Source organism: Podarcis liolepis, assembly GCF_965112155.1.
Source record: "Podarcis liolepis genome assembly, chromosome: 18".
NCBI classification, from domain to species: domain Eukaryota; kingdom Metazoa; phylum Chordata; class Lepidosauria; order Squamata; family Lacertidae; genus Podarcis; species Podarcis liolepis.
This window is the reverse complement of record NC_139572.1, coordinates 1507370-1522979: the sequence shown is the minus strand read 5'-3', so window position 1 is coordinate 1522979 and position 15610 is coordinate 1507370. Positions and strand designations below refer to the sequence as shown.

Below are 15610 nucleotides of genomic sequence, written 5' to 3'. Positions count from 1 at the left end.
CAACCCGTTATCACAGCGGTCAAACAGTTGCCCAGTGGTCGCAGGACCTGAGTTCAAGAATAACGTTCCCCATTTGTGATTCCCAGCAAGTAGAGGCAGAACTTAGCCACTACTTATCTCTCAAAGGACCTGTTGAGGGCATTTTACCATTGCACTGTGGAGAGCGTATTAACTTACGGTCTGTGTGTGTGGTTTGGGAGCCAGGGGAAAAACAACGCTGTCCAGGGTTGTAAAGACTGCGGAGAGAATAATTGGGTGCACTCTTCCCACCTTGGATCAAATCTACGCTTCCAGGTGCCATAAGAAAGCGGCAGAGATAGCGCAGGATAGTACACACCCCGGAAATGATCTCTTTCAGCTTCTGCCTTCTGGAAGAAGGTACAGGGTTATAAAGGCCAGGACTAGCCTCCTGAGAAACAGTTTCTACGCAAATGCAATTCTGGTTCTAAATGCAGCATAAGGGGTCTCTATAGTATAGTGTATTTTAAAATGGGGTTTCAGAGTTTTTAGGGGTTTTTGAATGTTCTATGTAGTTTTTATATAGTTTTATGTAGTTTTTCAATTTCATTGTTCTGCATGGGACAATGACAATAAAGATATTGTATATCGTATGGCTCTTTGCCATGGATAGTTACAGATAGGTAGCCGTGTTGGTCCGCCATAGTCAAAATAAAAAAATTCCTTCCAGTAGCACCTTAAAGACCAACTAAGTTAGTTCTTGGTATGAGCTTTCGTGTGCATGCACACTTCTTCAGATACACTGAAACAGAAGTTGCCAGATCCTTCTATATAGTGAGAAGGTGGGGAGGGGTATTACTCAGAAGGGTGGTGGGAATGGGAGATTGGCAGATAGCTGAGATGAGCCTGTTGACGACTCTTAACGACTGCAATAGGTCTTACAGGAAAAGGCAAGGGGTGAGAAGGTGAAGAATGGCTTAGTCATGTATAATGAGATAAGAATCCAATGTCTTTGTTCAAACCAGGTCTCTCCATGGTTTTAAGTTTGGTAATGAGTTGCAATTCAGTAGCTTCTCTTTCCAGTCTATTTCTGAAATTCCTTTGTAGTAAAACAGCTACTTTGAGATCTTGTATAGAACGTCCTGGGAGATTGAAGTGTTCTCCTACTGGTTTCTCTGTTTTGTGATTCTTGATGTCAGATTTATGTCCGTTTATTCTTTGGCGTAAGGTTTGGCCTGTTTGTCCAATATAGAGAGCTGAAGGACACTGTTGGCATTTGATGGCATACACAATGTTAGAGGATGAGCAATTCAATATAATGCCATGGATAGTCTTATGGTGGCTATATTCGTTGAGCACCCAGTGCCCAAGGCAGTCTACCTTGGAGCCTAAAGGACAAACTGTACCGCAGGGAGGAGTCTTGAGCCCCACTTAGGAGATTCTTGGAAGCCTCTGTTGTGTCACTGTGTCGAAGAGGATACGGGACTAAACCTGTCTCAGACCTGACCCGGAAAGGAACCCGAAAGCGAGGCTGATCAAGTACGGGGAACAGAAAGGAGGCAAGTCAACAGGACCATCTGTCCGAAAAAGAGAGAAGTCAGCCCTGAGGTATGTTAGCCACAGAAGTTTTGGGATGCCTGATTCACCGTATGACTAAAAAAATAATATGATCGCGCAGAGCTGCCCAGATGGGGAGAGAAGCTGGCACAGAAAATTTGGGCGAGGATCCAAGGCAGTGCCAGATTTACGTATAAGCTAAACAAGCTATAGCTTAGGGCCCCACTCTCTTGGGGGGACCCAAAATAATTAACGGGGAAAAACTGGGTGTACATTTCCAAAATATAAGATAAAAAACAAATAAAATAAAACCTGCACGCAGCAACAGTGTTTTGTGTTGTGTAGGCTCCTAGGATGTAAGTCATGGGCCCTGCCTGCTCCCTAAAATATCACTGGTTTGCTCCTTTCTATATACAGTGGTACCTTGATTCTCAAACTGGATCAGTTCCGGAAGTCCATTCCAAAACCAACGCGTTCCAAAACCAAGGCGCGCTTTCCCATAGAAAGCAATGCAGAATGGATTAATCCGTTCCAGACTTTTTTAAATGACCCCTGAAGCAGCAATTGAACGTGGATTTTGCTATCTAACGAGACGATTGATCCATAAAATGAAAGCAATAATGTACTGTGCAAATGGCTTGAGATACCCATGAACACTTCTGCCTTGCCAGGATTCAACCTCAGTCTGTTTAGGCGCCATCTATCCTCCGCAGAGGAACAATCTGTGATTTCCCTCCTTCCCCAATAAACCAGACAGGCCGAGGAATCTCGGAGGCTCCCAGCGGAGTATCTGCAGAATACATTTCGCTGTGTCCTTGGAAATGTCGTCAGGCGATATCTTGGCTACCTCCTGGCACCTTTGGCTTGCTGGGAGCATGATCCCACATGCGCAGGAATTTTGAGGTCTGCGTGGAGAAGAAGTGCTGTCAATTATCTTTTGCTCGGTGGACGGATTCCTCCCTCCCTCCCTCCCCAGTTTCCCCATTTGGACCGCGGCATCGTCCATCTCTGCCAACTCTGTTGGGTTTTCCGTCTGCGAGGCCTTCATCGATCCTTTATTGCTGTCTGGTTTTCGACCCAGGGCTTCAAAGAGTGGGGCTGAATTATCCGCATATCCACAAAGCAGATGAGTAGCTACGGAGCCCTTGAAAACTTTCTGCCGAAAGACCAAAGCTCTTCGGAGCCTGCGATCCACCTTAATGCCATGCTCTCTGGCAAATGTCACTTGCGGAGTCCCAGAATCAAATACCAGCGTTGCCTTCAGAGTCCCAAAATCAAATCCCTTCCCTTCCCTCCCATAGCACTATCCATGACATCACAGCAGGCTGGCCAATGACAGCTAGAGGGTTTGTGAGATCATGTGCCTCACAATGACATCACAGTAATATAGATAGATAGATAGATAGATAGATAGATAGATAGATAGATAGATAGATAGATAGAGATAGATAGATAGATAGATAGATAGATAGATAGATAGATAGATAGATATAGATATATAAATTACTCCATTAGGTATGGAATAAGCTCAACACCTTTTCAGAAGAGGAGATCTTAGGCCGGCAGACTTTTTGGGGGGACAGAGACTGGATTTATCCTCCCAGTACAGTGGTCCCTTGGTTCTCAAACTTAGTCCCTTCCAAAACCAAAGCGTTCCAAAAACAAGGCACGCTTTACCATAGAAAGGAACGCAAAACCAATTCATCCGTTCCAGACTTTTGAAAACAACCACTAAAAAAGCAACTGAACGTGGATTTTACTATCTAACCAGACCATTGACCCATAAAATGAAAGCAATAATCAACTTTCTGCAATCACACAATCTATCCATCAGTAGCTGAACTGGGTTCCACACCGTGGCGAAAACAAAACGACAAAGAGCCGCGAAAACAAAAACGCAAAGTAAATAGCAAAACCAGACAGACCTTGGTGTAACACTCAAAATGGAAATGTGGCACTCAAATCGGAGCACATCCGGCTTCTGAAAAACGTTCGCAAACCGGAACGCTTCTTTCCGGGTTTGCAGTGTCTGGGTTCCAAGTTGTTTGAGGACCAAGGCGTTTGAGAACCAAGGGAACACATCACCATCATTATCATACATTGGATTGTTGTTGTTGAGTCGTTTAGTCGTGTCCGCCTCTTCGTGACCCCCTGGACCAGAGCACGCCAGGCCCTCCTGTCTTCCACTGCCTCCCGCAGTTTGGTCAAACTCATGCTGATAGCTTCGAGAACACTGTCCCACCATCTTGTCCTCTGTCGTCCCCTTCTCCTTGCGCCCTCCATCTTTCCCAACATCAGAGTCTTTTCCAGGGAGTCTTCTCTTCTCCTGAGGTGGCCAAAGTATTGGAGCCTCAGCTTCAGGATCTGTCCTTCCAGGGAGCACTCAGGGCTGATTTCCTTCCGAATGGAGAGGTTGGATCTTCTTGCAGTCCATGGGACTCTCGAGGGACTCTCATACATTGGATACAATCCCTTAACAGAGTCCACATTCTAGCCAGAGAAAGCACAGAGCCGGTGAGAGTCATAGGCTGGGGAGATTGTCGAGGGCTAGTTAAAGTGGTCCAGAGGGCCACATTGCAAGGGCCACATAGTGGTGGTCGTGGTTTCAGTCCAGGTCAAAAGTGGGCAAGACACCCCTTTTTCAACCCACTTTCAATCAAGCGTTTTACCTTGCTCTCCCAACTCTCTGGTCTGCTTTCCAGGGAAGAGGGGAAAGGGGGTGGGGGTCCCTTTCTTGGCCTGAGAAGATGATGGCACACCTTCCGCCCCAAATGGAAGGAAGCCACCGGCCCCACCTTCCTACACTGCCAACCCTACTGCCGGCCTGAGGACGTGTCCCTAGCACAAATCTCCGACTTGGATTCCTTTGCGGCCAGAGAGGTGTGTGACACTCCAGAATGGGTAGCAGCCCCTTCGGATCCTGCTAACAGTCCTGTCCGCATGGTGGAGCCACTCAAAAAGGTCCAGCGTCTTTCCAAGCTTCTGGGCTTTTGCTGAGACAACGTTGTCTCTAGCTCAGCCACAGCAAAAGCCCATTGGGAGCTGTCCGCGGTCCTGAGCTGCCTTTCCTTGCCTCTGGGGCCCCGGTTTCCATTCCAGACCCAAATCCCCCAGGAAAATAGGATACCCTCCAGGGTTTAGGATTGCAGGGGGCCAGCCAGACTTCAGCTAGCTCAGAGGCTCGGCCAGGGCAGCTGGCTGGACGGCAATATGCTTCTGCAGCCCAGAATCATAGCTGTCAACTGTCCCTTATTTGGCGGGACAGTCCCTTATCCCAGCGCCGTGTCCCGCTGCTGTCCCTTATTGACCCTTAAATTTCCCAGGTTTCAAAGGAAGCAGCTCCTCTCCCTCCCTCCCTGCCGGCCAGGGAGGAGGGAGGCTCCAACTGTGTTGCTTGGCTGCATTGCTCACCCAATAAGGAGTCTTAAGAACGACTGGGGGGTGGAGCTTGCGTGCTTTGTGCCAATCAAATCGGCCGCGTTGCCTGGGGACTCGCCTTTGCTCAGCGCTTCCCAGCGGAGAGGTGACGGTGGTTTTCCTTGCTGCATCCCCTTTGCCGGGTTGCTGCGCTGTGGGAACCACCGCTTGAGGCTTCGTTTGGCTGCTGGCTGGGCTTTCTGCCTTTGGCTCGGAGGGGCTCAGAAGTCGAACGTACCTGTGCCCGGAAAATCCCTTATTTTGGCTGCTAATCCCTTATTTTCGAGGCTGCTGGTCCCTTATTTTCAAATCTGTAAGTTGACAGCTATGCCCAGCTATGCCTTTGAGCACTTGGAGTGGAGAGAGGGAAAACCAAGGCTCAGGAACTTGTTCAAGCCAGTACAAAACTTTCTCAACAGAGGCAGTCTACCTTAGCAAGGTGAGGCCTGGGGGTTCCTGCAAGGGCAATTCTCCAGTTTTTGAGCAGAGGCAGAGGAGGACATCACGGGAAAGCTCCAAACACATTTTGGAGTGTTTCCAGCTGCTGCTTTTGAAGGCGCAGGAGCAGGGCTGAGGCGCGGGGAGTTGGCAACCCATCAGAAGATCCGAAAGCGGATGGACATATAATCTTACCCTAGGCCTCGCGCTCAGAATGGGAAACAAACAAGGGGAATACCAGCGCTGGGTGTTTCATCGGGGAGATAGTTGCCAAATGACCACGTTTCTAAACGCGGCGTTTCGGAAGGGCTTGACATGGGAATGAGAGGAAGCATTTGAAATATTTCTCAGACTGTAATCGCCGCGGTTGGTGCACGAAAACAGAAATAATCCACTCTCCCCGCTAAAGATTTGGAAGTAGGGGCACTTTTAACCAAGTTAAAGCAATCCACTTGTTAAATTCGTCAAGATCGCTCAGAGACTTATTCTTCCCTCCCCCCCAAAAAAAAATCTCTGTGGTTTAATCAACTACTGTATTTTTCAGTGTATAAGACTAGGTTTTTTCCCTTTAAAATAATGTAAAAAAATGTGGGGGCGTCTTATACACAGAGGCCATCTCCCTCCATTTTCTTAAATCTGAGTCTCCCAAAATAGGGGGTGTCTTATACATGGGGGAGGGACGCAGGTGGCGCTGTGGGTTAAACCACAGAGCCTAGGGCTTGCCGATCAGAAGGTCGGTGGTTCGAATCCCCACAATGACGGGGTGAGCTCCCGTTGCTCGGTCCCTGCTCCTGCCCACCTAGCAGTTCCAAAGCACAACAGCACAAGTAGATAAATAGGTACTGCTCTGGCGGGAAGGTAAACGGCGTTTCCGTGCGCTGCTCTGGTTCACCAGAAGCGGCTTAGTCCTGCTGGCCACATGACCCGGAAGCTGTACGCCGGCTCCCTCTGCCAGTAAAGCGAGATGAGTGCCGCAACCCCAGAGTCGGCCACAACTAGACCTAATGGTCAGGGGTCCCTTTACCTTTACCTTTTATACATGGGGGCATCTTATAGACAGAAAAATACGGTATTTTCCCCTGCTCCAGATTTTGCTCCTATTACTAAGAAGGGCATAGACCCCTCTTTCCCAATAAACTTAAACTATGCTTATTGCGGAAGGGGACGATTCTCGTCAGCTCCTCCATCAGAGCTGATTGGATCGTTTTCAGTCCCTCCCACTGCAGAGACTCTGCAGAATCACGTTCAGAGGAGGCTGCCTGCGGTGTCTCTGAAGGAGTCTCTGCAGGGGAGAGAGGCGATTCCCTTCTGTCTCTGCAACAGGTGCGAGTGTGTCGTTCAGCTGCCCTTAGCGCGGGGGAACATTGCAGAACTGCCAGCCCCAGCAGGAGGCTCCCTGTCGCTTCTCTGTTTGAGTCCCCGATCTCTTTCCAGATTGCGGCGACTCACTCGGAAGCCTCGAGGTCATTCTTCCACCTCCACGCTCCCCAGAGCTCAATCCTTGGGGACACGAACCCCATTTGGCATCCGACTCCTCCAGCAGGACTTTGAGAAGCCCTAAACGAGTTAAGAGGTTTCCAAACATTGAAAAAACGAGAAAACTGTGGCACAGCTTTTGGGGGCGCCTTTGCTTGCAACAGCAGCTGAGGAACTTCTGAGGAACTTCCCAATGCCCTAATAATATAAACGAAGGCAATTTAGAACCGGGAGAAATTTTTTGACTCTGGAATGAAGCGCAAAGTCCGGGTGTGAGAGAGTTTATTTGATCGGTGGGGTCAGGATGTTACTACAACTTTAACAAACCCAACTCTGGCCTTCTCCCCTCCCCCTATATTTTCCTCCGAAGTGATTCTGCACTCCACCCCCCCCTCCACTCCTCCTTTCTTTCATTCTTTTCTCCCCACCACTGGTCTATGAATCAGCCTCCCCAAACAGCCAGACGGATTGGTTTTTTGTTTGTCACCGGGGGCCTGCCGGAGGAAAGGAAGGGGTAGGGCTGGAAAGTTAAATTAAATAACGAAACAGGAATTCAAAAGATGCAGTGCTGGACACACTAAGCCGGGACGAAGGCCCACGGAGTAGACAGGTACAGGATATTGCCCTGTCTGAGGCTTTCAGGCAGTGCCCTGAGTTGCGCCAGATACTCCAGGAGGCTCACAACATATATAATAAAACATTAAACACTGAAAAACTCCCCTATCCAGGGATGACTTCAGGTGTCTTCTAAAGGCTGTATAGTGACTTATCTCCTTGGCTCGGGGTCACATAACTCCGTACCCTCCAACATTTCTCCCATCAAAATTGTTGTTGCTGTTTAGTCGTGTCCGCCTCTTCGTGACCCCCTGGACCAGAGCACGCCAGGCCCTCCTGTCTTCCACTGCCTCCCGCAGTTTGGTCAAACTCATGCTGGTAGCTTCGAGAACACTGTCCCACCATCTCGTCCTCCGTCGTCCCCTTCTCCTTGTGCCCTCCATCTTTCCCAACATCAGGGTCTTTTCCAGGGAGTCTTCTCTTCTCAGGAGGTGGCCAAAGTCTTGGAGCCTCAGCTTCAGGATCTGTCCTTCCAGCAAGCACTCAGGGCTGACTTCCTTCAGAATGGAGAGGTTTGATTTTCTTGCAGTCCATGGGACTCTCAAGAGTCTCCTCCAGCACCAGAATTCAAAAGCATCAATTTCCATCCCCTCCAATGTTTCTCCCATGAAAAGAGGGATGTCCTATTCTACCCACTCCAACTTTTCTCCCCTTTGAAAATAGGGACGTCCTATTCCATCCCCTCCAACATTTGTCCAGTGAAAATAGAGACGTCCTAAGACAGGCATCCCCAAACTTGGCCATCCAGATGTTTTGGGACTACAATTCCCACCATCCCTGACCAATGGTCCTGTTAGCTAGGGGTGATGGGAGTTGTAGCCCCAAAACATCTGGAGGGCTGAGTTTGGGGATGCCTGTCCTAAGGAAACGCAGGAAATTCCGGGATCGATTCAGAAACCGGGACAGCTTCTGTAAATCCACGACTGGGAGGTTCTGCAATGTAACAGCATTAGGATATTGGCAGATTTGTTTTCAATCCTAATGATCGCTAGCGTGGCATCTGCTTCTTCAAAGTTGCCTCAGTGTCACCTTTGAGATATAATAATAATAATAATAATAATAATAATAATAATAATAATAATATTTATTTATATCCCCCCCTCCCCAGCCGAAGCCGGGCTCAATTCTTTGGCGCTCAGCCTTCTTGATGGTCCAGCTCTCACTTCCGTACATCACTACTGGGAAAATCAGAGCTTTAACTACACGGACCTTTGCTGGCAAGGTGATGTCTCTGCTTTTTAAGATGCTGTCTAGGTTTGTCATTGCTTTTCTCCCAAGAAGCAGGCGTCTTTTAATTCCGTGGCTGCTGTCACCATCTGCAGTGATCATGGAGCCCAAGAAAGTAAAATCTCTCACTGTCTCCATTTATATAATAATAATAATAATAATAATAATAATAATAATAATAATAAATAATTTATTATTTGTACCCTGCCCATCTGGCTGGGTTTCCCCAGCCACTCTGGGCGGCTTCCAACAAACATGAAAAATACACCAAAATGTCACATATTAAAAACTTCCCTGAACAGGGCTGCCTTCAGATGTCTTCTGAATGTCAGGTAGTTGTTTATCGCTTTGACATCTTATGGGAGGGCGTTCCACAGGGCGGGCGCCACTACCGAGAAGGCCCTCTGCCTGCTTCCCTGTAACTTGGCTTCTCGCAGTGAGGGAACCGCCAGAAGGCCCTCAGGAGATGGACCCAGGTGTCCGGGCTGGACGATGGGGGTGGAGACGCTCCTTCAGATATACTGGACCGAGGCCTTTTAGGGCTTTAAAGGTCGGCACCAACACTTTGAATTGTGCTCGGAAATGTTCTTCCCCTTCTATTTGCACTTTATATATCATTATTTAATATTTAATATTTAATATTCCATTGAGAGCCGGCCAGATTGCACCCGGTCAGATGGGAAGCATATATATAATAAAATCATTGTTGTTGTTGTTGTTGTTGTTGTGCACCCATTTTGTAAGCATCACATCGGGAATCGGTGCAGTCCTATCACCTTCTTATTTTAAAGCAGTTTTAAAAACCACCAATAAAATGTTTAAATAAATAGAAAGCAAAAATCCAAACAGCATCCAATCCTATAAATTATATTTAATTAGGTTCATATTGAATAAGCAAAAAAAAAAAAAATGCTAATTGTTTTTGTTTTCAAAAAAGCCATTTTTGGAAAAGTAGAATTTTAGGCCTGCATTCTGTCTGCAGTCAAACTCAAGATCAGACCTGTAGAAATATATCCACAAAGATAGTTGTCTCTACTAAGCTCAGGGTCACAGATTCGAGTTCTGGGTTGGGACTAGTTCGCCCTTCCAGCTCTGTGGAATTGATTCCATTGATTCCAACAGGTCTTCCCTTACGTAACCGTTGCCATCGAAATTATCCACACACAACCTTTTGCAAATGATCAAAATTTGTGGACTTTCTGCCATTGGCAAGGAACAAATCTAGTTGCATTTTCCTGCTGAATTTGGGGGGAACCAGCTTTGGTTCCCCCAGTCGTGATGTATGGAAGTGAGAGCTGGACCATCAAGAAGGCTGGTCACCGAAGAATGGATGCTTTTGAATTCTGGTGCTGGAGGAGACTCTTGAGAGTCCCATGGACTGCAAGAAGATCCAACCTCTCCATTCTGAAGGAAATCAGCCCTGAGTGCTCACTGGAAGGACAGATCCTGAAGCTGAGGCTCCAAGACTTTGGCCACCTCATGAGAAGAGAAGACTCCCTGGAAAAGACCCTGATGTTGGGAAAGATGGAGGGCGCAAGGAGAAGGGGACGACAGAGGAGGAGATGGTGGGACAGTGTTCTCGAAGCTGCCAACATGAGTTTGACCAAACTGCGGGAGGCAGTGGAAGACAGGAGGGCCTGGCGTGCTCTGGTCCAGGGGGTCACAAAGAGGCGGACACAACTAAACAACAACAACAACAACAATTCAAATTCAAATTCCAACTTGTTTGAAGCAGAAACCACAGGGGAGGTAAGTGCATGCGCATTTAATTCCCGCAAGCCTCCCCATTCGTTCCTATTTATTCATTTTTGTTAGCAGGGCCATTAAAATTTGCACCCCTCGTCACAAATCGTCAAAAGTTGCAGACTTTCAGCAAATCCAAAGTTGCGTTTACTGCTGAATCAAACAATCAAATACAATTGAAACAAGTGATTGTTACATTAAGGTACATTCTCTAGGCGATGAGAGTGGGGGGGAAATTACATTTAGATAAAAGATACATTTAGATAAGTTCTGGAAGTCAGTGAGAAAGATACAACAAAAGATACATTCTTAGTAGACGGCCCATTCAGAAGATACATTTCTTGAAGTTCAAGGAAGAGTTTACATTCTTGCAGGATATTATTTTATTTTTATTATTTTACCAACAACCAAAACACAAACAGTGAAACCCCTAAGTGGTTGATACATTGGGTATACATAATCAATAATAACATACTCAAATCAACCATATGTACAATTCTATATACCCTCCGCAAGGTTGATTTAACTTTTAACATTTTAATTGCCCCAGATTGCTCAAAACTGCCCAAATAATTCAACATCTTTTCAAACCAAGCCTCCTCCTTTCTCACTGACCTTAAACCCTTTCATTTTATGTATCTTCACAGTTAGATATTCTAAGATTATATTTTCCCCAGTTTTTCACCCCTAGCTCTTCTGCATTTTCCCAATAATAATAATAATAATAATAATAATAATAATTTGCACCCCGCCCATCTGGCTGGGTCCCCCCAAAGTATTCCAACAAAGTATTAAAATACAGTGGTCTGTCAAATATTAAAAGCTTCCCTAAACAGGGCTGCCTTCACACGCTGCAACCTGTCTTCTTGCAGGACATTAAAGTAAAATAATAAATATATAGGATATTGGGAGGCGAGGGAGCGCTAAACCAATTGACGCCCGAGACGGCCATGGCGGCGCGGGCGGCGCAGGCGAAACGAAGAATCGCGGCAGCTGCCCGCGGGGCCCCTCCCCCTTGCTCAGTGGGCGAAGAAGGGCTGGCAGGCCGAGGGGAGGGGCGGAGGGCAGGGAGGGCCTCTCCCATTGGCCGCCGCTCACGCTACTCCGCGCCGCCGCGCCCTCCCATTGGACCCTGCCCCGCGGCCTTATCATTCCATCTCTCTCTCTCTCTCCGGTGCTCCCATTTCGTCACGCTGCTGCTCTGGCCGCATCGCGCAGCTCCTCCTCGCTCGTGTCCCTCCGCCGGAGGAAAAGTAGTTCCCATTTCTCCACCTTCGAGCGTGGCTCCTCCTCGCTCCGCCCACTCTCGGGAGCCACACCCCCAATGTATTTTTATTTATTTTTTTACTATTTTGTTTTGCCTTTTTTTTTTGCGGGCTTCTCTCTCCTAACCCCCACCCCGCAATTTTTTTTATTTAATTTTTGTGTATAGGTTATTCAAATGATGGTTTGTAGTCTTTAAATAATTTTGTGCATTTGACAAATCTTTTTTTTTATTTTTCCTTTTATTTCTTTTACTTTTTTAAAAAAAAATTTGTGTATAGGTTATTCGAATGATGGTTTGTAGTCCTTAAATAATTTTGTGCATTTGACAAATATTTTTTTTCTTTTTCCTTTTATATGTTTTTTTTTAATTTTGTGTATAGGTTATTCGAATGATGGTTTGTAGTCCTTAAATAATTTTGTGTATTTGACAAATATTTTTCTTTCTTTTTTCTTTCATGTATTCTTTTTTCCCTTTTCGGTATATGCGAATTTTAAAGAGTGCAAAAATAATTTTAATTTTAAAAAGAGAGCAAGAAAGCGACCGATTCTGTTGATCTTACATTTATTACATATTATATTCCTATTGGGTTGCAATCCAGTAGAACTGCTGGAATTCGTAGAATCGTAGAAAGGTGGTGTTGGAAATGGGGACCCCAGCGGTCATCTAGCCCAACCCGCTTGCAATGCAGGAATCCCAGCTAAAGAATCCCGTGGCAGATGGCCATCCGACCTCTGCTGATCAACCTTCAAGGATGGAGAGTCCGCCACCTGCAGACCATTTCACTGGTCCATGATACCCAGCTCTACCTCTCTTTCAAATCAGAACCAGTGAAGGGGGTGAAGGTCCTGTGTGAGTGTCTGGAGGCGGTTGGAGGATGGATGGCAGCTAATAGATTGAGGTTGAATACTGACAAGACAGAAGGACTGTTTTGGGGGGACAGGAGGCGGGCGGGTGTGGGGGATTCCCTGGTCCTGAATGGGGTCACTGTGCCCCTGAAGGACCAGGTGCGCAGCCTGGGGGTCATTTTGGACTCACAGCTGTCCAGGTCAGTTCTGTGTCCAAGGCAGCTCCATCTGGGACGCAGGATGAGACCCTCCCTGCCTGCAGACTGTCTGGCCAGAGTGGTCCATGCTCTAGTTATCTCCCGCTTGGACTACTGCAATGCGCTCTACGTGGGGCTGCCTTTGAAGGTGACCCGGAAACTGCAACTAATCCAGAATGTGGCAGCCAGACTGGGGACTGGGAGCGGCCTCCGAGACCATATAACACCAGTCCTGAAAGACCTACATTGGCTCCCAGGACGTTTCCGAGCACAATTCAAAGTGCTGGCGCTGACCTTGAAAGCCCTAAACGGCCCAGTAGACCTGAAGGAGCGTTTCCACCCCCATCGTCCAGTCCATCTCCCGAGGATCTTTCGGTGGTTCCATTCCACTGCTGAAGAACTAATAAAAATATACCATCCTATACCCGCAGGTCTGAGGGCAGTTCACAGGATGAAATCATAATATAAAACCACAAAATATATACAAATAAAAACCAAGCAACTCAATAACCGCCCCCCCCTCAAAAAATAGAATTATTGATTTGGGTCAATTTAGTCCAACTCCCTGCAACACAGGAATTTTTGGAATTTTTCGAATCCACAACCCTGAGATTGATAAGTCTCATGCTCTACCAACAAAGCTATGGATGGAACAGCTCTAATGATGAGAAAAGTCCTTTGAAGGTTTAGTCGTAGACCTACATTCCTAAACCTAAATTAAGGGCCGTAGAACAAAGTCGTACCTTAATTCCAGTGGGCCTACTCTTGAGTATTTTATTTTTGATTGATTGAATTTATATACCATCCTCTTGAGAGTCCCATGGACTGCAAGAAGATCAAACCTCTCCATTCCTAAGGAGATCAGCCCTGAGTGCTCCCTGGAAGGACAGATCCTGAAGCTGAGGCTCCAAGACTTTGGCCACCTCATGAGAAGAGAAGACTCCCTGGAAAAGACCCTGATTTTGGGAAAGATGGAGGGCGCAAGGAGAAGGGGACGACAGAGGACAAGATGGTGGGACAGTGTTCTCGAAGCTACCAGGATGAGTTTCACCAAACTGCGGGAGGCAGTGGAAGACAGGAGGGCCTGGCGTGCTCTGGTCCAGGGGGTCACGAAGAGGCGGACACGACTAAACGACTAAACAACAACAATATACCGTCCTATACCCGCAGGTCTCAGGGGCACCTTGTTCCATGATATTAATAATAATTTTGTTAATCATACCTCACTCATTAAACTGGATTTCTCCAGCCACCTGGTTTCTGATTTTATCCCAGAATGTCCCGCTTTTTCTTAGATGTCCCTAATTTCATCAGAGAAACGTTGGAGGGGATGGAATAGGACGTCCCTATTTTCACAGGCCATAAAGAAGGCTAACCGCCGAAGAATGGATGCTTTTGAGTTTTGGTGCTGGAGGAGACTCTTGCGAGTCCCATGGACTGCAAGAAGATCAAACCTCTCCATTCGGAAGGAAATCAGCCCTGGGTGCTCCCTGGAAGGACAGATCCTGAAGCTGAGGCTCCAAGACTTTGGCCACCTCATGAGAAGAGAAGACTCCCTGAAAAGACCCTGATGTTGGCTAAGATGGAGGGCACAAGGAGAAGGGGATGACAGAGGACGACATGGTGGGACAGTGTTCTCGAAGCTACCAGCATGAGTCTGACCAAACTGCAGGAGGCAGTGGAAGAAAGGAGGGCCTGGCGTGCTCTGGTCCAGGGGGTCACGAAGAGTCGGACATGACTAAATGACTAAACAACAACAAATTTTCACAGGAGAAACGTTGGAGGGGATGGAATAGGACGTCCCTATTTCCAGGGGAGAAACGTTGGAGGAGGTGGAATAGGACGCCTTAATTTCATCAGAGAAATGTTGGAGGCTTTGCGATGTGGGTCTCAGGGATGGCAGGAACATTGCAATAGGAGATCTGTTCTGTGGGGCCCTGTGAGTCACCACTAAATGCCCAAGTCCACTTTTGGGGGGGGGGCGCTGGGGAGCACAAGCAGTGGGGATCAGGGCATGCAGAACACAGGAGCAGGCTGATTCGAGGGGTGTGTGAGAGATCAGGAGGTTCTGCTTTCTGGGGTTCCCAAAGGACCCTAACTCAACCTTCGCCACTTCTGTGCGGTTTTGGGGACCCCTGATGTGATGGGGCATCCCCCAAACTCCCTAGAGTTTTAGGGTGGAAACAGGAGTCACCCATAGGTCTGTGTAATGGGGGCTATTTTGCGGTGCTTTGTGTATGTGTTGCGAGGGAGGGGAAACTACCTAAAGTTGGGGGGTGCTTCCAGAACTACTTTGGGACTGCCATGGAGAGCAGGTGGCCTTTGACCCTGGAGTGTGAAGGTTAAAATCGGGGGGGGGCGTTACTTTCACCCCTCCCTCTCACTTTAGAGCATGGAGGAAAATATATATATAGTTCTTAATATGGGGAGAGCCTTAAAATTGCTGGATCTTCTATTAAACTGGAGGGGGGGACCAGTTATTTTGAACCCCTTGCCAGCCCCCCTATGGAAGAAGAGTTGCAAGTGTGCTTTTGGCATGGGGGGGGGGCGGTGAGCGTTGGACCAACGGCCCTCAGCTCTGCGTCCCCTTTAAAAACAAAAAAAAAACCCCACACACACGAGGGCAGCCATTTAATCGACCGCTTCCATCTCTTCCACGGGCCCCCGCACACCTAAAAAAAATTAAAATAAATACATTTGGATCTGCTGGGGAGGGGGGGAAGAGTGTGTGCGTTTTTCTTAAAGGGGAAGAAAAAGCTCCCTCTCCCTGCTAGAGACCCTATTCTGGGGAGATAGCCCTTTTAAATCACAATGATGAAAAATCCGAATTTCTCCCCTCTCTCTTCCTAAGTATTTGGGAGCTGGAGAGA

General features: G+C 47.4%; 1 protein-coding gene across 1 annotated transcript in view; it reads right to left on the bottom strand.

The window, feature by feature from the left end:
- Positions 1 to 15610, bottom strand: part of KISS1R (KISS1 receptor) — a 290916-nt gene that overhangs the window by 68908 nt on the left and 206398 nt on the right. The gene's annotated exons all lie outside the window — the stretch shown is intronic.